The 27,320-nt window shown below is 39.2% G+C and overlaps 1 pseudogene; it reads left to right on the plus strand.

The window, feature by feature from the left end:
• Positions 1-9,098: 9,098 nt before the first annotated feature.
• LOC144374686 (growth factor receptor-bound protein 14-like) overlaps positions 9,099-27,320 on the plus strand; it is a 92,110-nt pseudogene continuing 73,888 nt past the window's right edge.

The following is a 27,320-nucleotide window of genomic DNA, read 5'->3' on the forward strand; positions in this document are numbered from 1 at the left end:
TTTTCCTAAGTGGTATACTGCCTTCTGGTTTTTCCCAAAAATGAAAGTTGGAGGAACACCCTCAACTATCAAAGTCTGACCACATTACTTGAAAGTCATCTTGATATAAAATTCACGAAGTCCACCCAAAGTGGACAACACATTTCAAGCTTCAGGCAAAAGATCTATCAAATAGTGTCTAGACCTAGCCTAATACAGATAAAGAAAATAAAACAAAAATGTTTTATTCACTTATTCCTCAAACCAAGATTCTTTTTATAAAGATAAATGGCAACTAAGAGGTACATAAAATAATAGAAAACAAAATACAGAAAAATAGCTTAGTCAATAAATGATACATGATATATATGGATCACCCAAATTTATTGACTCTACAATGAAAAAAATGTGAAATATTAAAGGAATATGAATAATTTGAATCATAGACTGCCAATGTGAACACTTTGAAAAAAAATTTCTAATATAGCATGCCAATATTGGTATTTTTGAAAATAATTACATTTCTTATTCAAATCTTTATGTAAAAAGCTTCATGCTGTCCCTAATAAAATAAAAAAATTTAAATCTATTGAACATGACATGATGATTATGATGTTGCTGAGTTGGGTGAGTGAAAAATCTAACACAGGTTTATAAAAAGTACATTTATGCATGATTTGCAATCACAGTAAAGTCCATTGTCCCATATTTCTAAATTCTGTCCATTACATTTGGAAAAAGTAATATTTACCACTGGTCATCTCTCTAAATGCTTTAGGACAAAACATAGAAATAGGATTCCTCAGAATTTAATACATAGCAATTCATTTCTGTAAATCACAAATGGAATTCTAGAGCCCAAAGTCCAGTATCATCCACATTTTAAATCTAATCACACAGATGAAGTTCCAACACTAGCCAGAAGCAATGTTAACATTGTTGAGAGCCCACAGAACACGATTTTTTACTCTATTTTTTAGCAGTTAACCTTGAAGAATCACCATAAGGTTTTTATTAGTTCACTTTAGTAAACTCATCTTAATACATATTTCTCTATGAAGTTTTTGTAGTAGTATTATAAAGAATACATACATAAAATACTGAATTCTTGAGGTTCATTATGATTTTGAAAAAATAAAATTAATTTAGGGTGTCAGAAATGGCTTAGGAATAAAGGGGGGGGAGTAAAAAAATAAAAATTACCCTTCACTTTTATTTGAAAGATGTAAAATAGCTATGGAGTGCTCATGCAAGCAATAAAAACAATTCAGTGTTTTCTTTCCCATACCAAACACAGAATCATAGACTGGTATGCTGATGCAAATTTTTAACCAATAACCCACTTGAACCATGTATTTTAATTACAAATCCATTTTTCTCTTTGTGTCTCCTGCAGTACCCAGCTTTCGATAAATGAAGCTACCAGAATACGGTTTTCAGGTGAAGTTCATCCAACCCAAAGAGAATACAGGTGCTGGTGTCTGAAATTTCTCCAAGATCTTTGGTGCCCAGAAGGAGAGCCTTGGTTTCTTTAGAAACTATGCATTACTATCATCACCACTAGACACTCACAGGATGCACGTGCACAATACTAGGTATCTTACAGTTAAAAACTCCTTATGTTAATGCTGGACATTAATATTTTTTGTATTTTTTAAAAATGAAATTCCAGAGCTGGGGTTGTGGCTCAGTGGTAGAGCACTTGCCTCATATGTGTGAGGCACTGAGTTCAACTCTCAGTATCACATATAAATAAATGAATAAAATAAAGGTTCATCAACAACTAAAAAAATATTTTCTTAAAAAAATGAAAAATTCCATCATATCACAGCAAAGCACATGTCTAGTCTAGCTCTAAATTCCTTCTTTCATCTGACCTTCCCTGGCCTTAGCTTTATTTGTAGCCTCCATACTATCAACACTTAAATTCTGTATTTATACAGTATTCCCTGCCCAAGTTTCTTCAACAAAGCAAAAGCAAATTCAATATACTCCTCTTTAATTTATTTTCTCCAATATTTCTCCTTTCCTTGTTCTCATGGCCAAAGAGCAGTGCTTCTCAAAATTTTATACTATAAAAATGCTGGGGTTGTAGCTCAGTGGCAGAGCACTTGTCTAGCATGTGTGAAGCACTAGGTTCCATCTCCAGCACCACATAAAAATAAATAAATAAACAAAATAAAGGTATTTTTAAAAACAGAACACATGGAATACAAGCCCATAGATAATGCTTCTGGATGTCAAAGCAAAGTGAAACTGGTGTAAAAGTTTATCTCAACATAGACCATTAGCACTCTGTGAATGCGAATAGGCCTGAGAACATGAGGACACTGCTTTTTTTTTTTTTTTTTTTTTTTTTAGTTGTAGATGGACACAATCCCTTTATTTTATTTATTTATTTTTATATAGTGCTGAGGATCGAACCCAGTGCCTCACACATGTTAGGCAATCATTCTACCACTGAGCCACAACCCCAGTCCGAGGACCCTGCTTTGAGGGCACTCCCCAAAGGCTACTACATCCTTTAGTTTATCCTTAGATATCATCTTTCTATCCCAAATTTTTCTTTATGCTCAAGTGCCTAGCGATTTCTGCAGGCTCATCTCCTACCAGGTAAGACCCTATCCCCCAATTTATAGCTTTGCCTCTCTATATCCACAGCATCATGTGATCAAGTTTCTCAATTGATGAACATTCTCTTTTACTTCTGGCCTTTGTACATACTCTTAGCTCTGTGAGAGGACTTCAATGATCCACATACAGGATTTGATTAATTGCTTCCTTCCTTCCCTTTCTCCTCCTTTTTTCTTCCTTCCTTCCTTCCTTCCTTTCCTCTTTCCTTCTTTGGTAATGGGAATTGAATTCAGGGATACTCTACCACTAAGCTACATCCCCAGTTTTTTGTATTTTGTATTTTAAGACAAGAGTCTCACTAAGTTGCTGAGGCTGGTCTCAAACTTGCAATCCTCCTGCCTCAGCCTCCTGAGTCACTGAGATTACATACATGAACCCTTGTGCCTGGCCCAATACTCCTCTTCTGGGTTCCCTCAGCCCCTGGGATTACACCCATCTCAACTTCTTGTCAACTGGTGAGTGATTTTCTGGTTACTTATTGGATGAGACTATAAACTGAAGTGGGTGCAGGGATTGTCACTTGCTCACTGCTGTCCCCCATCTCCTCAGGCAGTACCTGGTACGACCTGTTCCTATATGTTGAAGGGACAAAGTAAGGCGAGGAATATAAAAAATGATGTCCAGCTGATGGGTGGTGACATTATTCCTAGGGTTCAAGGATGAATTGTGTTTTAGGAGTGGGGCTGTGGGGGAGGGGAAAGAAGAGCTTTGCTTTAGAACCAGTTGAGCTGGAGGTGTCTGAGGGTCACCCTGGAGGACACGTGCAGGAGGCTGTCCACTCTGTGGGGCAGGAGCTCAAAAGGAGCAGTTTGGACTGGAATGGTCTGCCGAGAGGTGAGAGCTAAAACTTTAGGAATGGATTTGAAACCTGATGTTTTGGATTCCTAAGTCAACAGCCAGCCAGAAACCAGTTTATTATGAAACACTGGTGGCTAAGGATGTGACAGGAAGAGATGGAAGGAGGCGGTGGGAGGTGGCGCCCTCCCCCTGTGGGGTTCAGGGGGATCCCTCCTCTGGAACTGCCCCAGCTGTCACACACCTCTGCAGGGAGAGAGGGCCCGGCTGGGGAGTTGGCTTGGGAAGGAAGGCTGGACAGATTAGAGGTCCTGCTGGCCTCTCTCTGTAGTCCCCACCCCTCCAGGTGCTCCCATTTCTCCCTGGGGCCTTCCCCTGGCTGGAGCCCATGGAACCTGGTTGGTGGTGTGTTCCCCCATCTCCACGGGCTCCTAACACCCCCTTTCCCTCCTGCCTCTCCCCTGCCCTAGGCCAGCCTCAGTAACCAATGCACCTTCTCTTTCCTCAGGCGGGCCAGGAACCGTCCCAAGCGTTGTGCTTCCTGGTTTGGGGATGAATCTGGCTTCCCTCCCCAGATTCCCCGCCCTTACCCCAGAGTCACGCCATACGCTGAGCAACAGAGGAACTGAGGGCCATGAAGACCCTTGAGCCGGAGAGCCATGGAGGCAGGCCCAGTCCCCGACTCCTGATGCCAGCCAGGTGGCATTCCAGTGAGAGGGGCAAGGAGCAGCGTCAGAGCTAGAAGTGCTGCGGACAAACTGTCAGGACTGGGGACTGCTCAGAAGCCTGGCAGGCTAACATCAGCACAATATGACCACACCTCAGAAACCAAGGAGTCCATAAGTATGGATTATGTTGCAAGGTCAAGCTCATTTTGCAGCAGGCCAAGTCTTCTCCTGTGCAGACTCTGAGTTCTCCACTACAAAGGAAGGAAATATTTGAGATCCATGGGCCTAACATCAAGTCCTGGTGTCACCTCTTCCTTGCTGGACAACTTGGAGCAAGGAAGTCACTTTGCTAGTGGAAACCTCAGTTTGCTCATCTGTACAATGGGGACAAGAATAAGCACATTGGGAGTGCTTTGGGAACAGTCAGGGGCTGTCATAGGAGGGGTGTTGTATTTATCTACATAGCTTGGGTGGAGAAGAAACAGGTGGCTTTTTGCTTCTCTGTCATCTGAGGGCCCATTCCCCAGTTTCTTCCACTTGATACAGTGGGATTTCTTGAAGCCTTGGCCCATGGAGGGTCAGGACTCAGAACGCTGGGTTCCTGTGTGGCTGGAGGATTTTCTGCAAGCAGCTGGACTCTTTGGTGCCCCAGAGAGGTGTACAAGGAGGGGCAGAGAAAGGGCAATCTTGCTCCTCCACTTCCCTTCCAAACTGCTCTCCCTCCTTGTGGCTGACATGATCAAAGCAGAGGTTCACACAAAGGTGAGGCCCAAAGGCCCAGCAAGGCCCTTCCCACATGTGGCATGGGGAGGGGGTTGCAGAACAAATGTGGCCACGAGGAGGGCTGGTGCGTGTGTGATGGAGAACAGGGCTGGGTGGGAAGGTGCTAGAGTGAGTTCCTTGGTTGCTGAGGGTTTGCTCTTTTCTCTCAGTTGCTGGGAGGCCTTGGTCTTCACCCCCTCCCCTGTGCTCCCTGCAGAGCTGTGCCCGTGGCCCCCACTCAGGCCCAGTAGGAAAGAAGAGCAGGCCACCTACCTGGGTGGCCACAGAGTGCATTAGCAGGCCACCCACCTGAGCAGCTGGCAACACTCCGCCTCCCGAGTGTCCCCTTGCCTCTCAGTGGGATGTGCACCCACGGGGCCCCTCAATTCCTGGGCCGACAATTGGAGAAGTCTTCTGCTTGCCCTGATGGCCCAAGTGTCTGACGTGTCCCATGCCTGGGTTTTGCCCGCCCCTTGCGTGCATAAAAAGTGGCCTGTGCTATGGAGCAGGGGTGTTGTCCTCCTGGACCAGGACAGGGACTCCTGTGTGGCAGGAGGGCTGTGCCCTGGCTTGGGATGGCTGGAGAAGAAGGGCTCAGCTCTGCAGCTCTAAGGCCTCCTGCAAGGTAAGATGGGAACAGAAACAGTCGCTTTGTTTTAGAGAAGAGGAATAAAGATGCTGTCTCTCCTGGGTTCACTCCAGTATCCCAGGATCTTATCTGCCAACTCGACCAGTAAATGTGCCTTCCAAACAATGCCCAGGCCAGCCCACCCTATGCCCCACTTCCCATCCTTGGTGGAGATCTTGGGGGAGATGCCTCTGACCATTGTTTCCAGAGACGGCTCACTCGGGTCAGGCCTAGGACAGGCTAGGGTCCTCAGCCCCCACACCCTATAGGGAGGCACATGCTGTCCTAGAGAAACAGTCCTTCCAGCCTTTGTTCTTTGCTGGGCATGAAGCCACAAAGACACCAGGGCTGGGTGAAAGGCAAGCATTGGGTAGACAGTTTCCCTTTTGATTTCCCATGGGAAGGGTTTTGAATGAGAGGAGACTGAGGTAAGGAGCAGCTACTTGGCTCAGGATCATGGCAGAGTTAGAATGGCACCATAACATAGAAGGGACCCTAGAGTTGATTTAGTTACCCTCTTGAATTTTAGGGAATGGGTTTGTCTTGATCAGGGTTGTGTCCTCAAAAATGAGATCCATGCCTGGCACAAAGTAAGTGTTCAATAAATATCTGTTGGGTGTGTGACTCTCTCTGCGTTCCAATCTGGTTTTCCACTCACATTACCAAAAGCTGACAATTCTCCTGGTGCTCTGGACTGGGAGTTCTGTTATATCCCTCCCTCCCTCCTTCTGCCCTTCCTTCCTTCCTTCTTCCCCTCCTTCCCTCCCTCTTTTCTTTTTTCTTTTCTGTTTCTTGCTCTTTTTTTCTTTCAGCACTGGGGATTGAGCCCAGGGGTGCTCTTCCACTGAGCCACATCCCCAACACTCTTTATTTTTTATTTTGAGACAGGGTCTCAAAAAAGTGTCTGAGGCTGTTCTTCAACTTGCAATCCTGGTGCCTCAGTCTCCCCTGTCACATGCCTACGTTGTTGGGGTGCAGCGGAGCGTCAGAGGGGAGAAACCACACAAGAGACTCACTTCATGCAATCGCAGGGGGGGAAGTTTATTGAGGATCTTGTTCCAGCACGCTGGGACTCTGTGCCCACTCAAGAAGGGAGAGCGGCTCAGAGCCCAGAGCAGAGTTCAAGTGGAGTTTAAGTACACTTTTCGGAGAGGGTGGGGGGCTTTGCATACATCAGAACAAATCATCATGAGGCGCGGGACAATTGAACAACAATTCTGACACATGATTAGTACATATATTGGCGGGAACAATCAGGGCAGGAATGATTGGTGCTCCTAGGTGGGGTACACATTCAAACTGATTGGTTTGGACCCTGAATATCTACGTGACAAACTGCACAGGGTCTTGAATGCTTATGTGAGGAGTTGCACAGGAGCCCAGTCCATAAATCACTAAATGGCCAGTAGGGCCTTGTCCTAACTGCCTCAGGAATTTAACCCATGCTTTGCAGTTTTAGAAGCAGGTTTACAAGCCTGGTCCTTTACACTTTAACTCAGGCTCTGCGGCTTAGAATCAGCTTGGAAATTTTACCTTTACAATGTCACTATGTCCGACTAGCCACATTACTCTAGCCACATTGCTTTTTAGCTAAAGGACGTCAGGACTTGGTTTCTTTCTTTACAAAATGGAGATGGTTGTTTCCATCTCTAAGTTGTTGAGAGTCATTTTCTTGAGGTACATTTGGGAGGTGTCCTGGTGCATAGTTTAAATATTGTTCTTTCCCCTTTCTTCTCTCTGAGTCTTCTGTTCCATCAGCCTTAGAAATTTCTTATTATTTCCTGTAATCCTCACAACAAGCACTATCAGACGTGGTGTTGGCAAAATCCTCATTTTATAGATGTTGAAACTGAGGCCAGATGAGAGCCATTGTGGTCACACAGAATGGGCGGGTCAGGGTCTGAACAGCATTCTGTCTGGTTCCTCGTGTTTTTCTCTGATGTGATACTTGTCCCTTCCCACAGATGATAGCTTCTGTCTGACTCTAGCCTTGGGATGTCAGGCTCTTCTCTATATTTCTAAAGGCCTTGCTTTCTTCAGTTATCTCATGGGAACAATTATCCCACATGCCCCACCCTTGATGACAACCAGATTGGATTGACCACTGGTTGCCATCCCTCTGAGTGACTCCTAGACTGCGTGCCTTGGACTGCCATCCTCCAGGCATTCTTGGGGAGGTAGCTGAAACCCCCATGCTTTTGTGCCCTTTCCAGGAAATATATCTGAAAGCAAGGGAGTGAGAGGGACATTATTAGAGGGATAACATTGGGTCAACTGTTGTTTATTAAAACAGCAGTAAATCATTTTAAAAACTATTAGCAACAAATGACTTGTGACACAGTACAACCAATGAGGATGCCCCAGTGCACTGCAGCTCCTGAGGGAGAACTGCTGGTGTTTCTGATTGCTCTTTCGGGAATGTGTAAAGTCCCATGCAAATGGGAGCAATGACTAGCATTGTTCTTATGATTAGCATTGTTCTTATCCTGGGAGGGAGGGTATCCTGTAAAGATTAACACCAGAGGCTCAGAAGCCAAACCACTTGGGTTAAAATGCTGGCTCAGCCACTTCCTGGCTGTATAACAGCAGGCCAGTTACTTGTTAGCTTGCGACCTCAGTTTTTCCACCTGCTAAATGGGAATAATAATAGTATCCACTTGCCAGGGTTGTGTGAGAATCAAATGAGATAAGTTAAAAGTGCTTAGGACAGTGGCTAGTTCAATGGTCCACAAACTACAACTGCCGGGCAAGTCTGTTTTGCTGCCTGTGTTTATAAATAAAGTTTTACTTGACACAGCCATTATTGATTAGTTTACCCATCATCCATGGCTGGTTTGTGCTACAAAAAGAGAGATGAGTGGTTGCAACATTAACTCCATAGCCTGTGAAGCATAAGATGTTCATTCTCTGGTCCCAGGCAGGAAAGTTTGCCAACCCTTGTGCTAGTTCATAGGTGAATTACCCAGTAAATATTAGCTGCTGTTACTTCACTTCATTTAATTCTTCCAAAAGCTCATTCATTGTGAACATGAGGATCCAACTCCAGAGAGGGGAAGTGACTTGTCCAAGGCCACACAGCTAGGATGGTTCAGGACTGGGAGTTGAACTTTCACCTCCAAGAACTTTCTAGAATGTGATACTGACTGCTGCAGTCTGGCTGGGCATAATAACTGAGCTGCCACAAAGCCTTATAGATTCAAATAGCAAGTCTTTATTCCCCAACTCTCACCGGCACTGCACACACCACCCAGGAACACACTCCCTACACTTGGCTCTGTCCAATCTCCCTGAACCCCCAAGGTGGGGGGGTGGGGGGGTTGGGGACTCACAGAAACTCCAAAGTAGTGGGCGCCTGAGGCAGCAAGAGCCACCCTATTGCCCACAGTAAAGGTCAAATATACAATTCAATCAATCCAGCATCACAGCAATTATATACAGCTTAACTCAAATCATCATCTCAATGGTTCGATGTCACCTTTCAAACATTCCCTCTGGCAAATGCCAGGAGTCATTCTCACTGGGCTGTGGCTCTCAACAACTGACCAGGGATTCTCCCATGCTTGGAGTCTTTGGGCTTTGAGTTCTTCCCAAATTAGTACTTAGGAGGAACTGGCTTAGCTCCCTAGGCAAGGATGGCCCACTCCAAGCCCAGGAACACATCCTCCCTCTCTCTGACCAAGGCTCTCCCCAGCCAGCAGGAACAGAACAGCTTTGTTGCCCCATTTAGGCCTTTCAACAGCCTTGTCTGCCTTCCTCTCCTTGGGCCCATGGCCTTGCTAGGCTGGACTGCATTGGACAACTCCCTGGTGATTGACGTTTCTGTTCCCCCCTCAGGACTCTGTGGTCTGCTTATTGGCCTTGCCCTTGTCCTTGTAATGGACTGGTCTGAGGCCATTTCCATTTCCTTTGGTGTGTTCTCCTGTCCCATAGCAACTATGACATGATTATGTTGTTCTCCCTTATCCTTAATCCTCTCAAACTACCTAGTTATCTTTAATTTCCTGTCCATTTCTCATACCGGGAAGTTAAGTGGAGCTGAGTCAGGCCCGCAGTGATGGAGTAGCATGGGAAAGCTCAGAAATGCTCACCCTGGGTCCCTGGAGCCCAGAGAGGTAGCTTGGGCCCTGGAGCCTGTGGAGGTTGGCAGGATACACCACCCCCAGGCTGGACCCTCTCTGCTCCAAACCAGAAATCATGTGCAGACAGCAGCGCTGGGTTTCTGGGGCCTTCCTCCCACTTGGGCAGTCTAGGTTCTTTTGAACTAGTAGGATCAATAACCTCCAAAGTTTCCACCTCCCCCAGCCACCTATATCAAATAATGCACTCTCAGATACCTGTCCCAGTGTCCCTAAGTCTCATGGACCCAGCAGTGATAGCCCAGGACAAATTCTACCTAGACTGTGCTGTGTGTGTGTGTGTGTGTGTGTGTATGTACGCATGCATATATGTGCAGTCTTGCACACGTCCCCATGACCACAAACTTCCTTTGGCATAGTCTGGCATATGCTAAACACTCAGGATGTGGCATTTCCTGCCTCTCTTTGGTGACAATTGTGCCTAAGGTTCAGCAGAACTAGTCAGATCAGCACACAGTAGACATTTATTAAATGACTAGATTGACGAAGTGTGTTCTTTCTAAAAGTGTCCTCTGTGCATTTCTACATGTGCACGTGTGTGTGTGTGTGTGTGTGTGTGTGTGTGTGTGTGTGTGTGTGAAATGGCTGCACCTTGGGCATGGAGTGTGTGTAGAGTATATGTTACATGTGGACAACAGTGTGCATGACATGCTGCTCTGTTTGTCCCCAGGGGGTTGGGTGCAGGCAGGAAAGCACAGTAATTCAGAATCTGGGGTGCATACTCAGAAGTCAGAATGACCCAGACGTGAGTCCCCGCTCTGCACTTTCTCATGGTATTACCTTGGTCCATCAATCTATGGAAGTCCTAGCTTCACTTCCTGTCAAAAAGGGAAACACATTTCAAATAGCAAACTCACAGTGATGTAGGGAGCTTAAATGCTCCAGTGTAGATCAAACTCCTACTATGTGAACGACACATTAACCTAGGTATAATTATACCATTAATAGACAAATGTGTATTTTGGATAAATATCTGCATTAAATAGAATTTTAAAAAATAAGGGTTTGAAATGGAGTTCAAACAAAAGTCTTAAGTTTTTCTCTCAGTAGACTTTATTTATTTTAAAAATGAATATGTGTGCTTATGCCAGAAGTTTAAGTTGGCCTACACCCTCTAAATTTGTGTCTTTCAATTCTCAGCAATTTTTTTTGCATATTTTCAGTAACATAATCTGAACAAAACAATGGCATTTCCCGATTTGTTAGTTAAATTTCTCACTTTCCCCAATTTTACCTCCTGCTCTTTCCCTCTTTTCTATTCTGGCTGAGGCTTCAGAATGCCCTAATTTTACATTTTCTTAGCCTCTTTAATGTAGAAGACAGAGCATGTAAAATAAGAGGCAAGCTTCTATTATCACAGGTGATGAGTGTTTCCTGCAAGAAAATACATGGGAATGGTGAGGAAGTGAAGGGAACCTTTGCAGTAGCCACTGCTCATTCTCCCCATTTCTGGCCTGATATGTGTAACAAGGAGCTGCAGCAGTGACTCACCATTGTTCCACCTAAAGGAGCAGTCCAGAGTGGCAGCCTATTGTCCTCTCAGAAGTGGGCATTTTTACATTGCTTTTGCCAGAAGCACCCACCATGCTTGGTCCAATCAGTTTGACTACAACAGCGTGAATGTATAGTGGGAGCATCCTTTAGAATGCCACCAGTTTTTTAGCACAGATGCAATACTTGCACATATAGTCTACCCAGGTGCAAACCTGGGCTATGCTGAGACTACAGAAAGATCCCAGCATCTTAGTGACCTGCATGTGTTAGGTAACAAAGTAAATGTAGATTTGTAGACAATCATAACTGGCTTCAAAACATATTTCCATGATCTTATTCAGATGACTTTATGGCCATCTCAAAGATTAAAACTCAGATTTGCAACCTGGAGTCAATTCTTACCTAAAATTTTTTATGATGAAAAATTGCCTGTTTCTACTGAAAAGAATTTTAATTTTCTAAGCATAGAAATTTCAAGTAAAAATCGCATACTTCATGACAGAAAATATTTCTAAAGTAAATGTTATAAATAGGTTTTGAGTACTTGTTATGAGCAAAATGCTGACAGGTTTACAGTGAGTCCAAAGTTCACTAACTTTGAAGACTTTTATTAAGCCAGCATCGCCCGGGCTAGTTCCTCCTAATACAGTCATACATGGTGAATAAATGGAGATTTTCCTTAAAAGAGCTTGTTAGCATGCCTGAGGAGAAATACACATAGACAGATAATTTTAAAAATCACGTGAAAGGGCATATTACAAAGCCTTGGGTAGTTAGGGTAGACTTTCTGGAGACAGTTCTATTGGAACTGTGGTCAAATTTATGTAGGAATTGGCCAAAGAAAATATGTTATTGGTGATTTGAACTTTAAAATATATTCCAGGTGGAGGATATCACATGTGCAATCAAGAAAGAATGGATTGCAAGTGTTTATCACAGAGTGACCAATTCCATAAGACACTAATCCCATAGAGGAGGGCTCTGCCCTCCTGACTTCATCACTCCCAAAGGTCCCACCTGCAAATACCTTCACTTTGGGATTAGAGTTTCAACATAAGAATTTGGGTTGAAACAAGCATTTAAATTTTTTCAGTATGATTTATATACCAACAATGATTAACAGTCACAGCTTCAGCCTACTGTCTTTCCAGGTTTAAGCCCAGTAGAAAAGACGGTGTCTTCTATGGTTATGGAATAGTAATTTGCATTGGCTCTGGCTCTGAGTAGGTCATTTGCCTCTGTTAAATAATGACTGCTGTCAGGGGCATCTGGATACTGATTGGTCAAACTAGGAAATACCTTCCACCTTGGAACAGAGGTTGGAGTGGAGGCCATTATGCACTTATAAATTGGCTTTAAAAATTAGAAAGAAAAAAAAAGGCTTTTAAAAAGCCTTAGTATTTATGGCATTTATTAGTTTCTTTAGTATAAATACTTCCATCATGGCTAATTTGAAGATGCCTGACTTGCATGACTTCTGAATGTTTAACAGTCAGCTCCTGTAGGCAAGTTGCAGCAGCTCCAGCACACCATCTTTGGGCTGAAGAAAGAGCTGCCAGAATCACAAGGATTGCAAGTGAGGGAGAGCATGGTACTTTAAAAGAAAATCAAAATGGTGCCATAAAGAGGAGTGGTGCCAGGTATCCAAAGCCAACAAGTAAATATGTACTATTCTATTTAAGAATTTGTACACATTCTTAGGTAATTTATTTGGATAACAGTTTTAAGGACCATATAATATTCCATTCAATGAAAGTTTACCTTTTTTTTACTGTTGAATGTTTAAGTTGGTAGAATTCTAAATAATACTTCATTGGACATGTCAATGCCCAAAGCCATTTTGTACCCTTAACACAAGTTTGTTGAGATAGTTTGCTTATGTGCAATTACTATGTTCAAGGAATAGATCTTTTAATGCTTTTAATAAATATTCTCTAATAGATGTACAAAATAGTTTTACCATTTTATATCACTCCCATCATTGTAGGAAAGTAATTATTTCATTATGTTGTCATTAAGTATAATTAAAAAATAATTGATAGGACAAAATTGAATATCATTTTGTTTAGCATTTGTTCAAATTTCTAAAAATGCAGACATTTCAATGATGTTCTTACAATAGGCATACTTCTTATATTGAATTTTCCTCTCATTTCCCAGTTGTGTGTTTATATGTGATCTTACCATACTATTGTCATAGGAATTTATCTTCTTTTACTTAATTAACACATCAAGTAGATAATACTGGAAATTCTAGTCCAAAGCACAGCTTGATAAATGTTGATGGGGTATTTTATATAAAACTCTGATTCTATATGATTGAAGATAACACTGGCTTATCTAATAGATAAATCCTCACATACAGTGAGTCAGCACAATAGAAATTTATCTCTTGCTCATGTTAGTGTTTCATAATGACTTTTCTCAGTTAAACATCTTCCTCGAAATCATTTAAGGACAAAACCTCATTCTGTCCCATGATTTTCCTTTTCCCTTGGGCAATCCACACAGCTGTTTCCATTCAGTGGGAGGGGGGATGAAAAAGGGATGAAGTTTGGGAGAATTTTATGGCATCCTGCAAGTGCAGCAGTCCTTACACACACATTCCACTGACTCAAACTCAATCAGCTGGCAACATTAATTGCAAGGGAGTAAAAAAAAAAGGATGTGGTGAGCATCTATCCAGTATTTGCCCAAACTTCTATATCTGAAATGGAAAAATGTTTTCAAACAGTCTGATTTTGTTCCATGCTACATAAGTGTACCTGGGAATAAATCACTAACATTGCTGGGATTATGTACAAGATTTAAATATGGAATGTGAAACTTAAAGTATTGATAAGAGATATATAGATTTTTAAATAGAGCAAAGTGGTGGGGAAAATTTTTTGAATACTCATTGAATGGCTTTTAGTTTAGACAATGTAAAAAAAATGGAGTTTGTTGGACAAAGTGACCTTGACAAATAACTTTTGGTTAGGTATCATTCAATGTATAAGAAAATTAGTATAATCAGCTCAACTAGTAAACTGGCTTATTATAATGTCATTTTAATTAAATATTTTAGTGAAAAAGTTGTTTATGGATTGAAGAAAATCTTTGCAAATCACATATCTGATGAAGGTTAATATATAAAAGAAAAATCCTTACAACCTGATAGCAGAAAAAACAATGGGCGAATAGATAAAAAGAACCGTGGATGTGTGAATATACTCAGTTGTATATACACATAAAAATACACAATGGAATATTTAGTAAGCTTTAAAAAAAGGGAGATCCTGTCATTCACTACAACATGTCTAGCCTGGTGGAAATTATGTTAAGTGTAATAGCCAGACATAGAAAGAAAAATATTGCATGATTTCAGTTGCATGTGGTATCTTCGTTTATTAAGAAATTAAAATACAGAAATAGGGACAGAGTGAGGATAAGGGGAATGGGAGACATAGATCAAAGATACAAACTAACAGATATATAGGACTGACATTTCCAAAGGTCTAATGTATATAATGAGGACTAAGTTAGTCATTGTTTTTGGAATTTTTACCAAATGAGTAGATTTAAATTGTTCTTGCCATACACAAGAAATAGATAACCATGTGAGATGATGGATATGTCAATTCACTTCACTATAATAACTAATTAATTAGCTATATTTTATCTTAAAACATCATGTTGTATACCTTTAATGTATGCAATAAAATTTATTTTAAAAAAACAAACAAGAATATTTTAGCTCTCTTTTTTCTCCTTACACAGGTGATTAAAGTGTACAGTGAAGATGAAACCAGCAGGGCTTTAGAGGTACCCAGTGACATAACAGCCCGAGATGTTTGCCAGCTGTTGATCCTGAAGAATCATTTCATTGATGACCACAGTTGGACCCTTTTTGAACACCTGCCTCATATAAGGCTAGGTAAGGATATAGAATCATAATGTTGCATCATTTTTTGTGCCCTGTAGGTCATGTGACAAAGATTTTCTTCAGATATATAAAAATAAACAAAAGGAATATGATCAGATCTTTTCTTTACTTTTTATTTTTCATTGCTGGTGATTAGTCAAGAATATAGCACCAAATGGAAACAAGAATAGAAATATTATAAATTTAGCATTGTTCCTTGTTTAAATAATGACATCAGAATTTTAGAACTAAAATATAGAGTTTAAATTGTCTTCTTCTTCTTCTTCTTCTTCTTCTTCTTCTTCTTCTTCTTCTTCTTCTTCTTCTTCTTCTTCTTCTTCTTCTTTTTCTTCTTCTTCTTTTTTTTGGAAGTGGGATTGCACTATGTTGCTCAGGCTGATCTTGATTTCCTGAGCTCAAGGGATTCTCCTGCCTCAACTTCAAGAGTATAGGTTCAAAGAGCCATATCAGCTCTGAGTTCAAATTGAAGGAAAGATAAATTTCATAATAATCTTTGGAAACACAATTAAACTTTTTTTGAGAAGTTGACAAAGCATAATGTTATTTGGACTATTTTTTATGTTGATGGCAGTATGGGCAATTATAAGTATCCATAGTAGTTCTCTCTGTCCACCCCATCATCCCCCCTTTCTTTTTTGTTTTACTCTTTTTGTGGTGCTGGGGATCAAACTTAGGGCCTTGCATGCTGTCTACCAATGAGCTACACCCTCAATTCCCAATGGTCATTCTCTTTTTGGGGGGGAGTGGAGGGTACTGGGGATAGAACTCAGGAGCACTTAACCACTGATCCGCATACCCGAGCCCTATTTTGTATTTTTTTAGAGACAACATCTCACTGAGTCACTTAGTCCCTTGCTTTTGATGAGGCTGACTTTTTAACTCATGATCCTCCCTCAGCCTCCCCAGCCAGTTGGATTATAGGCGTGCACCACTGTCCCAGCTTGTCATTCTCTTAATAGTGTTGTGCACCGTAGATTTTACTTGAAAGTTATAAAGAACTCCTTTATATTTTGAAGATATAAAGATTAACCTTTTCAATTTTTTTAAAAAATTATTTGTTCTTTTAAATTGTACATGACAGTAGAGTCTATTTTGCCATATTTATACCAACATGGAGTATGTCTTATTCTGCTTCAGTTGCTAGTCTTGTGAATGTACACAATGTTGAGTTTCACTGTGTTCTATTCATATATGTACATAGGAAAGTTTCGTCAGATTTAAACCACTTGTCTTTCCTATTTCTATCCTCTTTCCCTTTCCTTCATTCCCCTTTGTCTAATCCAATGAACTTCTGTTTTTTAATTGGAAATGAGGTTTTGTATTATGAACTCTGGAGAGTTTTTAAAGCTTCTTTTAATAAGTTATAAAGAATTCATTACTCAAGGGATACAGGGTTCGACAATAGTTTTATTCCCTGTTTATTTTTAATGGCATTTATTTTATTTTATTTTATTTTTATTTTTGGTCATTCAAAACATTATGTAGTTCTTGATATATCATATTTCACACTTTGATTCAAGTGAGTTATGAACTCCCATTTTTACCCCATATACAGATTGCAGAATCACATCAGTTACTCTTCCATTGGTTTACATATTGACATACTAGTGTCTGTTGTATTCTGCTGCCTTTCCTATCCTCTGCTATACCCCCTCCCCTCCCCTCCCTTCCCCTCTTCTCTCTCTCTCTCCCCTGTACTGTAATTCATTTCTCCCCTTGTGTTATTTTTTCCTTTCCCCTCACTTCCTCTTGTATGTAATTTTGTATAACCCTGAGGGTCTCCTTCCATTTCCATGCAATTTCCCTTCTCTCTCCCTTTCCCTCCCACCTCTCATCCTTGTTTAATGTTGGTCTTCTTCTCATGCTCTTCTTCCCTAGTCTGTTCTTAGATACTCTCCTTATATCAAAGAAGATATTTGGCATTTGTTTTTTAGGGATTGGCTAGCTTCACTTAGCATAATCTGCTCTAATGCCATCCATTTCCTTCCAAATTCTATGATTTTGTCATTTTTTAATGCAGAGTAATACTCCATTGTGTATAAATGTCACATTTTTTTATCCATTCGTCTATTGAAGAGCATCTAGGTTGGTTCCACAGTCTTGCTATTGTGAATTGTGCTGCTATGAACATCGATGTAGCAGTGTCCCTGTAGCATGCTCTTTTTAGGTCTTTAGGGAATAGTCCGAGAAGGGCAATAACTGGGTCAAATGGTGGTTCCATTCCCAGGTTTCCAAGAAATCTCCATACTGCTTTCCAAATTGGATGCACCAATTTGCAGTCCCACCAACAATAAACAAGTGTACCCTTTTCCCCACATCCTCGCCACCACTTGTTGTTTTTTGACTTCATAATGGCTGCCAATCTTACTGGAGTGAGATGGTATCTTAGGGTGGTTTTTATTTGCATTTCTCTGTTAGCAATGGTGAGCATTTTTTCATGTACTTGTTGATTGATTGTATGTCCTCTTCTGAGAAGTGTCTGTTCAGGTCCTTGGCCATTTGTTGATTGGGTTATTTGTTATCTTATTGTCTAATTTTTTGAGTTCTTTGTATACTCTGGATATTAGGGCTCTATCTGAAGTGTGAGGAGTAAAAGTTTGTTCCCAGGATATAGGCTCCCTATTTACTTCTCTTATTGTTTCTTTTGCTGAGAAAAAACTTTTTAGTTTGAGTAAGTCCCATTTGTTGATTCTAGTTATTAATTCTTGTGCTATGGGTGTCCTATTGAGGAATTTGGAGCCTGACCCCACAGTATGTAGATCGTAGCCAACTTTTTCTTCTAACAAACACCGGGTCTCTGATTTGATATCAAGCTCCTTGATCCATTTTGAGTTAACTTTTGTGCATGGCGAGAGAAAGGGATTCAGTTTCATTTTGTTGCATATGGATTTCAAGTTTTCCCAACACCATTTATTGAAGATTCTATCCTTCCTCCATTGCATTCTTTTAGCCCTTTTATCAAATATAAGATGGTTGTAGTTTTTTGGATTGGTTTTTGTGTCCTCTATCCTGTACCATTGGTCCACCCACCTGTTTTGGTACCAGTACCATGCTGTTTTGTTACTATTGCTCTGTAGTATGATCATCTTGATAGATGTGGAAAAAGCATTCGACAAAGTACAGCATCCCTTTATGTTCAAAACTCTAGAAAAACTAGGGATAACAGGAACATACCTCAACATTCTAAAAGCAATCTATGCTAAGCCTCAGGCTAGCATTATTCTGAATGGAGAAAAATTGAAGGCATTCCCTCTAAAATCTGGAACAAGACAGGGATGCCCTCTCTCACCACTTCTGTTCAACATAGTTCTTGAAACACTGGCCAGAGCAATTAGACAGACGAAAGAAATTAAAGGCATAAAAATTGGAAAAGAAGAACTTAAATTATCATTATTTGCAGATGACATGATTCTATACCTAGCAGACCCAAAAGGGTCTACAAAGAAACTATTAGAGCTAATAAATGAATTCAGCAAAGTGGCAGGATATAAAATCAACACACATAAATCAAAGGCATTCCTGTATATCAGCGACAAATTCTCTGAAATGGCATTGATTTAAAAAAATGTTTATAGATAAGTAGATGAGAATGAAAGGAGTTTGTTATGCCAATTCCATTCAACTCTTTGAACTCTATATTAGTTTCCTGTGGTTGCTATAACAAATTATCACAAACTTTGTTGCTTAAAATAACAGAAAATTTTCTTTTAGACCTCTAGAGATCTGAAATCAGTAATAGTGGGTTGAAATCAAGGTGTCAGCAGGTATGTACTCTGGGGAAGATATATTCCTTGACTCTTACAGATTCTGGAGGCTGTCAGCATTCCTTGGCTCATGGCTGCCTTACACTAATCTCTGTCTGTGTGCCTCCTCCTCTTCTGTCTGCACCAAATATAATCCCTCTTTCTTATAAGGTCCCTCCTAGATAGTCCATGAAAATCTCATTTTGAAGATCTTTAATTTGATCACATCTGCAGTCTTTTTTTTTCCTCTTCTTCATAGAAGATGACATTCACAGGAATTCAGATGGAGTTATTTTGGGGGTCTATTATTCAGCCTATTGCAAATTCCTTCTAATTATACATTAAAAACTTTTAGTAATACATCATCAAAGTCATTTTAAATAACTTATCATTTACAGCTCAATTACTTCCTTCAATTTTTTTGAAGAATTGTGAAAGAATTTTATAACTAGTCATTAGAGTCATTCGCTTTCTCATCTGACTGCCAGTATACAAAATTGTCCCTTTGTTTGATAGGTTCCAGAGTTTACACCCCAGAGAAGTATTTCCAAAGAAAGGTTCTAGTCAGATGTGAGATTTGCCATTCTCTGATAAAACAGAATTTAAAAAAATAATATTGGCAGAAGTGTGCTCTTAGGAGGATTCATATTGAAGAGACCCTTGTGAAGTGGATGTACCTCACGATGCCTGCATTCCCTGAACCCTTAAAAAGTGTTGATAGACTTCGGGTTTTATGACGGCTGTCCTGGGACATGTCAGAAACCCCAGGAAAGGAAAGAGTGAAACCTGTGGAAAAGAAGTTAAAATAGTTCCACAGTCTCCATGGGGATTTGGAACCTGAGCACCTCTGCAGTTGATAGCTGATGAGTTGCAGCAGGGCCAGCTGATCGTGACAGCTGAGTGAGGATGGTTATGTACCTGCCAGGGAGCCTGCGTTCTGAAGCAGTCTGCAGTGGCCAGCTCTGCTCCCTGTATCCTAGGACAGAGAAAGCTCACTGTGTATTTTCCTCATTGTCCTTTCTGACTAATTTAACTTCTCTTTGTGATAATCAGTCTCACAAACTATGATGCTCTCAAAAGATATCTGCCATATCCCAAATTATTTAATTTACTTATACTGACAAGAATATAGCTTTTATTTAGCATCACATATAGCCATAGTATCTCATCCTCTTTTCTTTGGAGGGGAACTTTAAAATTATCCTTTTTTGTTATAATCACTACAATTTATCCCTAGCAAATAGCCTTGGAGTTCAATAACATAGATCTGCTCTGCAAATCGAGTAGCAGTTTTCACTGAGAACACTGAAAATTATTTATACTAAAGAATGAAATATACAAGTCTTTTATTGGAAAAACTTAAAATGGAACATTGCAAAATTAATTTAAGCTACATACCTAATTTAAACATATAATAATATCAATGTATTTTTCCATTACTATGTTTTCTAGAAGTTGCTGAAATAAAATCAAAGATTTGAGCATAATATCTCCTGGTTTCATTAACAATGCTTTAGACCAAACAATGAGAAGGAATTTTAGTTCTGGCATTTTCTTCTTTTTTTGCATTCATATAATATATGTAAGCAAAACAGTTGCAAACATAAATTCTACCCAAATGCTAACATATATAATATTACACAGCCTCCAGTTCTTTGTCTAACAGTGTAATAGGAAAATAACCATTATGGAGGTGCTGCGGTTTTCCTGAACAACAAATATAAACAAATATGACTTTGAAATGTTTTTGTTGTTGTTATGTTTGTGCTTTTGACAAACCTATAAATACTCTTACAATATATATTTAATCAAGTAATGGAATTAAGAAACTTTTTTTGCATCTTCATATTAAAATGAATAAAAAGAAGTAGAATGAGGTTATTTTTTCTTCCTTAAATATGATATGCAGTGACAGATATCCTTTGTCAATAGAATGTCTCCTGATACCTCCCTATAAGTCTTTAATGAGTGCCCTTGATATAAAAAACCAAAGGACAAACTCTTTGCCAAAAGTTTTTTGACTAGCTAGTTAGCTCTGCATGTTATTCTGGAGACATCCTTGACCTCTTTTGGACCAGAGTGATAAGTTTTCCATTGATAAAATTTATGACGCTGGAGACCAAACTCAAGGCCTTGTGCAAAACAGAGAAGTACTCTACCTCTGGCTACATCCTCAACCCTAAAAAATATTTTCAAATACAAAAATAAATCAGTTCACTATAAATAACTGAGAAATAAACAATAATTAAACATAATTATCCATAATTTCACAACACTGAAATAACTTCTGTTAGCATTAAAAATGTCTTTAAATAGTTTTCCTATTTTAACAAACTCTCTTTTTGTTCTCACTTTCGTAGACTGCTTTCTTTTTTGTGTATGTGTGCATAAAAAAAACCTTGAGTGTTCTCCCCCCCACCCCATTTTACTTTATAGATTCCACATAATGTAGGAACATAGGAACTTCCCCAGCTTCCCTTGGCTGTCCTCCATAAACAGGTTAGCAAATATTTACAGACAGGTTTATACTGACTTTTGTATAATTTTGTAGATCCTGGAGACAGTATGTCATAGGGAAAGAAAGATAAGAACATTAATATTTGTTATCTCTTAGGTGTCAGTAAACTCCAGGGAAGATAGATTGGGTAAAGAACATCAAGTGGAGGTGAGTGGGAGAGACGTGCTTTAAATAGAGGCATGAGAAGACCTCCCTGAGAAGGTGGTGCTTGAGTGCAGACCTGAAGCACACATCAAGCAGGCCAGAGGGAGATTGTTGTGGATCTAGGATACGGGAAATGGAAAGGGCCCAAAGTGGCAATGTGCTTGTATGCAGGAAGCAGCCCAGAGACCAGTGTGCCTTGAGTAGTGTCACTAAAGTGGAATGTTATGGCCACCAGAGGACCAGATCCTATAGGATCTCATAGGCATGGAGTGGCCTGGATTTTATCCTGAGAGAGAAAGCAATTAGGGGTGTGTGAGCCCAGAGAGCAATATGATCTGATTTAATTTAATATATACTTCTGAGCTGGAAATGTAGCTTAGTGACAGAACACTTGCCTAGCATGTGTGAGATTCTGGGCTGGATCCACAAAAGAGGCCAGAATTAAAGTTTTGACCCTTGGTGGATAAGCAACTTATCTTTGCTTTTACAGCAAACTGCCTATGGCTAATGGAAATTATCCCTGCCTCTCTTTATTATTTGTGCTAGTTGTGCATGACCCATTCTGCTCCATTTACATGTATTCTGCATATTTATGAAATTTAGTGATTTTGAGAGATCTTGAGACCTTATAAGGAAGAACATTTAGATTTTCAGAATAGAAGAGAGTTGAGAGTTTTTCTCTCACTCCAGTTGGTCAAAGCTCATGTTCCTAGGATTATGTGGTGGGTTTGTTTCTGTATCATTCTACATCTCTGAACTCAGGCATACTGTAATTTAAATCTTGAATTCCAAGAACATTTTCATATAGCCTTTATTTCCAAGGTGGTACTGAAGTTCCTAAGATCAAACTGAGCCAATCTGGTTCACTTAAAAAAAGGCTAATAACTTATTTTATCTGAACAACCCAAGAAATCATGTTGGAAAGCGCCTGCTCTTGAATTTGTATAACTTAGTAGAAATATTATGTTTGGAACTTTGAATGTAATAGCGACCTGTCATATCTTCTGGTCATAATTATTAATATATGCTTCTGAGAATTTTTTTTTTGGTGCTAGTGCTCAGAACCCAGAGCCTCATGTATGCTAAACTCACACTGTGCCATTGAGTATCCCCCATTCTGATCTTTAGAATTTTAATAGGCAGAATAAATCATTGAAATCAACTAAATACCCTGATTTTGTTCTCTGAATTGCCTAATTTGAGTGTATGTTATACTGTGACTCTAGATGTACACAGTATTTTATAGACATTGAATTTGTTGGCTTCTCACTATTTGTTTATGACAAATATTCCACATCCACAGTTCTCTCCAGTCAAAAATAGCCATCAAATTTTTAATGTCACTGTATCAGCAAATATTTTGCCTTCTTTTATATTGTAATATACCAGATTTTGTAACTGGTGTGCTTTGCTCAATAACCACTGGACGTCACTATAGCTCCTCAGATGGAGTACTCTTTTTTTTTTTCTTATATAATCACTGTAAGAGGAACTTGGTGGGGGAGTCGACTTCAGCTTCAAGTCCTATGAAACTTAATGGGATCCATGTTTGTCTTGCTCCCATTTTGATTCCTAATTGAAGCCATGGTACGAAGCAGTGGCAATTAGTACATACCTCCAGCACATACCTGTAGACTCTTTGGGAAAAGGAATTAATTGCATTTTAGTATTATTGCTAGAACAGCTGAGATTTCCATTGTGGATATCATTGTGGAGTGGCTTTAATAAGCAAAATGAATGACTGGAGGCTTTTAATGAAACTGTTTTTATGTGTGCAGCCATGTCCACATGATCTGTTTAAGACAAAAGCAATGTACAGTGCAGGGAGGGGACAGTTCACTGCTGCCTGCTTTCAAGTTGATTCTTCACATTTTTTTTCTTCTTAACAAAATAGGCAGTGTTTTCTGGGGCTGATAGGTTACTGTGCTTTCTGTGTTGTGTATAACTTACCAACTCTCAGATTTGTGATCACCGTTATCACCAGCAAAAAAACGTCCTGAAGCCTTTGGGACATGTGGCATATGGCTCCTGTATAGTGAACTATGTGCCCTTATCTTTCAGCTTTTAAAAGACCATGGTGTCCTGGTAGCACATGTAAGGCTGGAAATGAAAAAAATTCTTAAGAAAGAAGAATTTGAAGTGCTCTGCCTGCATGCACCTCCTGATTCAGCCAATTTTCCTTCTACGTGTTCTCATAGCTTCTGCTGCTTGAGTTCAGATCCCACCAGTTCTCTCCTCAGGATTCTTTTCCTGGTTCTCATGCTTCTAGTAGTATCAAGGTTATCTCTCTGAATGCAGATCTGATTCTCATGCCATATGGAACCAAGTTCCTCTGTGGGCCTTATAGTACCTTGTGACCTGCCTGCCCCTTGTAACTGCAGCCCATGTCACATCTAGCCTCACTGTTTGTAGTTCAAGAACTGCCTACAAATTTCTGATGCATTGCAGTTTCTTCTCAGTGTCCTTGCTCCTGCTGTTGTGATTCCCAGGAATCCCTTTTCTGCCCAAGTTTATCTGACTTACTGCTATGCATTTTCCATGGCTTAGTTATTTTAGCTAGCCCTTTCTTTAAAATACCTATGAAAACAAAGTAAAAATGAAACCTTCAGCTGTTCGGGGTGAGTGACAGCTAACATAGCACGACAGTCTGAGGAGGTTAAAAAAAAAAAAAGCAGTTGGGAGCCTCTTACACTCAACCTATCATAGTCAACTTTTCCATCTGAGAGCAAGTAGGGAGACACATCTACCTCATTCACAGATGTGTCTCCCCCTAGATGCACACTACAGATGCTCTGAAGCTATTTTTTGAGATGATCAGCACATTTGCTGGAACCACTTTTTCTCATACATCACTTGGGAAATTGCAAATCCTGAAAAGCAGAAAGAGGTATAGGAGGCATTAGGAGTATTGGCAATATTTTGTGTCCTGGGAGGTGCTGCTCCCACAAGTACATGCTGTCTGCAGGAGTGGGAAACAAGTACTTTGGATAGGAATTAGACATTAGGCTATTCAAAGCAAATTATTTACAATATCAATTAACCAGGAAAGTGAAGCTTAATGGTATATATAACAGAAGAATGTTATAAATTATTGTATATTCATGAGCTTCAACATTTTTTATCATATAGCTTTTGGTTATTTTTTTGAAGTTATTATTTAAACACTGATGTGGGAAAATATACAATTTGTAATGATGATTAAATAAAAATATCATATAAAGTGTATAACGTTTTCTAAATTTTATGAAAAATGTACACACATACCCTCTTGTAGAACCAGAGAAAAAGACAAGAGGCGGTTATTCCTGATTGATATATTTAAACATGAATTGTGACTACCACTTTTCTTTTCTCTAATAAAAATGTATCCTTTTAGTAATAAAAAATAAGAAAAATAAAAAACAGAGACAATTTTAAAATAAAGAAATTTAAAAAGACTTAGCTAAGTTATCTTCCTGAAGCCCCAAATTGGGCCAAATTCTATACCATTTCCTACAATGATCTTAATAATAATCATATTATTAAAATTAGATAGTAATTCCATGGGAACAAGGACTCTGCATTACATACATCTTTGAAATTCATGGTCAAAACAAATAAGTTTGTTTTGAACTAAGTTGTATTAAACTGTAAAATATTTATATCAAATAATTTAAAGAGTCAGGTGCAGTGGCACACACCTGTAATCCCAGAGGCTCAGGAGACTAAGAAAGAGAATCACAAATTCAAAGCCAGTCTCAGCAAAGCAACTCAGTGAGACCATGTCCCTAAATAAAATAGAAGATAGGACTGGGGATGTGACTCTGTGGTTGAGTGCCCCTGAGTTAAATCCCTGGTATCAATAATAATAATAGTAATTATTGTTATTATTTAAAGAATAGATTGCAAAAATACAGAAATGGAAGAGGCTTAGAAAGGAGGCCAAAGAAACCACATAGCATGCCCTGCTGGAAATTTACTCTGAATCCTTTAAGGATGCACTGGATAGCTTGGAATATATGCAAGCTCTTTATAGAGCTTCTGATATTTACCCAGTCATCTTCAGATAACATATATGCAAACATTTTGTGGAGAATAAGGCTTTCTATGAATATAAGTGGTGACTTTGGGGTCTGAGTTAACACAAAGTGCATTTCAATTCACTGGAGAACCAACTACAGGGCTTTTATAGTCATCAAGCCAAAGTGTCACAATTTTCCTATTATCACACTTGGTGAGATGAATCTGGCAGTGGCAATTTTCTGGGAGATCCAGGTGGTATTAAGTAGTATTCTTAGGTTAAAGAACCTTTTAGAAATTGAGCCCTGTTTTATTCTTTGCTTCTTCAGTTTTTGTTTTGCTTCGTCAGAGGCTGTTCATTTTTATCTGAAAATAAGATTGACAAAAACGTTTGTAGTTTCTACCCAGTGCAGAGAAGTACAAGGACCATTTGTCTCCTGGAGTTTCCAAGAGTTACAAAAGAATTGTTTTCTGGGAAAATTAGAGGCAAAAGACACTTTTTTTCTTCTCTTATCAAGTGATGAGAAGACTAGGGACTCAGGTTTCTATTTGAGCCCCATGCTGTACTTTCAGTAGATTCAGCAAACCAATCCAGGAAGAAGGTCACAAGTGAGCACTTTCCATTCTTGGAGGATGGAAGTTTTTTTAAAAGACTTTAAAGTTAAATCAACAGTTTTAGAAAAACTTTTCTTTATCCTTCTTTATCTTCTTTTCTATTTTAGAAATAAAGCTCCTGAAAATTAAACAGAATTACACATAATTATTATTATTTGGTACAGTTTTTTTTCAATTGCCATTAGACCTCACTGATATATTTGAAACAAAACTAAAATTTAAAAACAGTATGAAGCTTTTGTTTTTGTTTTAAAGAAGCTGTTTGAAGCTTTTCTTTCCTTTTCTGCCACTATAGTTGATATTTTTACGTATTTTAAGAAGACTTTCTTCCTATTTTTCTGTCTACATATATGTAATATTTGATAATTATAATTCACTTTACAATGTCTGGAAAATAATTTCAGAAAAATGTTTAAAAATAGAATTAATTAATTATTGATCAGGTAGTTGGGGGTAGGAAATATGAGGTTAGGATTTAAATGATTAAAAATGTGGCTTTAAAGTTTTAATAATGTTTTCATATGGTATTTTAAGTGAACTTCATGAAGTTTTCAAAAAATAAAGTATTTAAAACAATTATGTTGAATTTGTGTGAAACTTACCTTTTCTCAAATGCTAATAACTCCATGTTTGAGTTCATCTTGGTTTTGAAATTTGCAGTAAAGAGCCTCTGGTTGTAGGATTAATTTGTTTCTTTTTGGTATTTAGAAAAATACATTGTAATTTTCTTAGTAGGATTACTTGATAGGTTAAAATTTGTTTGCATTTATGATTATACTAAAGGATGGTCAAGAGAAAGCTTATTGATTAGAAGCTGGCTGGTCCAGCACTTTCCTTAGTTCTTGGTAATGATATTTTATAGCCAGGCTTAGGCAAGATAAAGCTGGTGACTAGCGACTTTTCACTTTCCCTTTAAGTGTTTTCCTTTTCTAGTAAAGCAATCCACCTCATCATCTTGTACATTCCTATTGAACTTTCTGCCTATAAAGGCCTGTATTTAGATAACTGTCTTTGTTAAATAACAAATACTATTTTTAATGTAGAATGTGATTTACTGATAATCAATTATGCCACCTGGATTTATTGGGTTATTATACTCTTAAGACTTAATGTCATGAGATTGCTTGGGGGACAATATGTGACAATGCATCCAAATTGAGATAATAATGTATACATTTAAAAAGAATATTTAATGTAATGTGACTTTAAAAGCCAGATTCTGTAGCAGGAAAATTTTATTTTCAATACCAGGCTGATATATGAGGCAAAAGTCCTAATTG

The sequence above is a fragment of the Ictidomys tridecemlineatus genome, unplaced genomic scaffold (genome assembly GCF_052094955.1).
Source record: "Ictidomys tridecemlineatus isolate mIctTri1 unplaced genomic scaffold, mIctTri1.hap1 Scaffold_82, whole genome shotgun sequence".
Classification (NCBI taxonomy): domain Eukaryota; kingdom Metazoa; phylum Chordata; class Mammalia; order Rodentia; family Sciuridae; genus Ictidomys; species Ictidomys tridecemlineatus.